Genomic DNA, 2,395 nt, shown 5'->3' on the forward strand with positions numbered 1-2,395 from the left:
ACATCTAAATGCGTAAATTGTAAATAGTTGTAGTAGTCTTTAAAAAATAGGTAAATACAGTTTTGGACTCATTAATGTAAATTACTTTTTTTTTTGTAGCCAAAAATGGCTCCCCAAACATCTGTAGTAAAGAAAGAGCCCAGTTCATTAGAGTCAGCAAGTTCATCACCAAATTTAACACAAGGCAAAGCAGATGTTGACATTAAGATGAATGGTAAGTATATTTTTATAATTAAAAAAAACAATAATCACTAGAGCACACTCCAAAAGTGTATACTTCCACCCACATCATTATTCCTCCCTCTATAAAATTCCTACGCATCTTTTTCCATACAAACTCATCAAATGCATTGCACCATGGGTCATAGATTTTTTTTAAACAATTTTCACATGTTATATATTCATGAAAAATGAAAAACCTGAAATTTTAAGACTCTTGTTTATTTTCCGAACGGCAGTTGGAAGTTAAGGAGGTGTGACCCAAAATAATGTGCTATGAAATGAACATTGATTTTTATATGCTAATATTTCGGAAATACTGTACAACCCCTATAAACCCTGCAATTTGATGTTAAAGAACTTTTAACTGCTTCTAAATCAGAAAAGTTGTTAGCATGTACCAATTAGAAATTGCGAAGGTAAGAAAATTGGACGAAAAACCAGTCTGGACCATTATTCGGGAGGCTATAACACAAAAAATAAGACTTTATTAACCTTCAAAATTTTGAGGAATCATAGCCCACCATTAGTGCTCCCCCATATGTACAGCTGTCTCTTATACACATCTAGATGTGTATAAGAGACAGCCCCCGGACTGCATCCCCCCCTATGATAATTTTCCCCGGAATTTTGCACCCCCACCCTTTACATCTCATAATTTCAATTATACATTTTAATTATAATACATTTTAATTTTTTATTTTACTTAATTTTAGGAAAGTAGGTTGTTCCTACGATATTCATTAGTGCAATGACATAGCATGACTGATCGCAAGAACTAATTTTTTGCCCATGCAGTGTTTTTATTTATTTATTTTTTTTTACCGGTTTCAGTCTAAAAATATTCTTATTTCATTCATATTTTCACACACTTTCCAAACATACAAAATTATTATTTCACAGCAGTAATTACGGTACTCTATTATAGGGTATTACAATGAAATAAAAGTTTGTTATGTACCACTGAACTGAAAGCCTATTCCTCTCCATGTATTACATAGTCACTTTATTCCTTCGCAGTCACACTGCAGATAAGGATAAGATTTGTTGGTTTTCTATTTTTTTAAAATAAAAACCTCATTTGAAATTTTACCTCAGCCTCAATTTGTTCTTATTTTGTTCTTAATTTTTAAGCAATTTCAGCCTCAGTATTATAAAATGTGTTTTTATAAAAAAAAAAAAAGTGTAATAGTAATAGCTTAATGGCTTAATGTATGTAATTCATATTGTTTTTTTATGTTTTGTATAATTGTTATAATCCATGTCTTCAATAGCGTTATATCATAATTTAATGACAATAATGAAAATAATAATAATAATAATAATAATGACAAAAAATGTAATAACTATAAAGAGCAAATGTAATAACCTTGTATATTTTGTATGGATAATAATTTAATGGTAACAACAATAATAAGAATAAAAAATGAATAACAATAACGAGCAAATGTAATTACCTTGTCTATTCTGTATGGATAATAATTTATTGATAATAACATTAAGAATTAAAAAAAAATCATTAAAAAAAATCTAATAACTATAAATAGCAAATGTAATACACTTTATTCTGTATGGATAATAATTGAATGATAATCATTACAATAATAAGAATAACAATTCAATAGTTATAAAGAGGAAATGTAATAACCTTGTCTATTCAATATGGATAACATTATTAAATAAGTTGAAATAAATAATCGAAATAAATAAAAAAATATATATATAATAAAATAAAATAATAAAATAAAATAATAAAAAATAATAATAAATAATAATAATAATAAAATAATAAAATAAAATAATAATAAAATAATAAAATAAATAATCGAAATCGATATTATAAATAATAATTGACCTTTCCGTTAAGCTCCGCCCCTTGAATATTGTTGCCGTAACTATAAATATCAAATATAATACACTTGTTTATTCTGTATGTTTTTACTTTCAGTACTGTATTCATTTCTTATATTAGATACTTTGCTGACTACATTACTTAGTATAAATATTTTCCATGTTAAATATTGTTGTTACATGTGCAATTGATTTAAAAAAGATTTAATATAAAAGAACGATAAATATTAATGTATTCCTTGTATTTTAATTCTTATTTTATTTAACCAGGGAAAAGTTAAATTAACGCATGATGTAAAAAAAAAGTGGGGGGGGGGGGGAGGCC

Source organism: Anneissia japonica, unplaced genomic scaffold (genome assembly GCF_011630105.1).
Source record: "Anneissia japonica isolate Jap-2015-1 unplaced genomic scaffold, ASM1163010v1 scaffold288117_len521816_cov214, whole genome shotgun sequence".
Classification (NCBI taxonomy): domain Eukaryota; kingdom Metazoa; phylum Echinodermata; class Crinoidea; order Comatulida; family Comatulidae; genus Anneissia; species Anneissia japonica.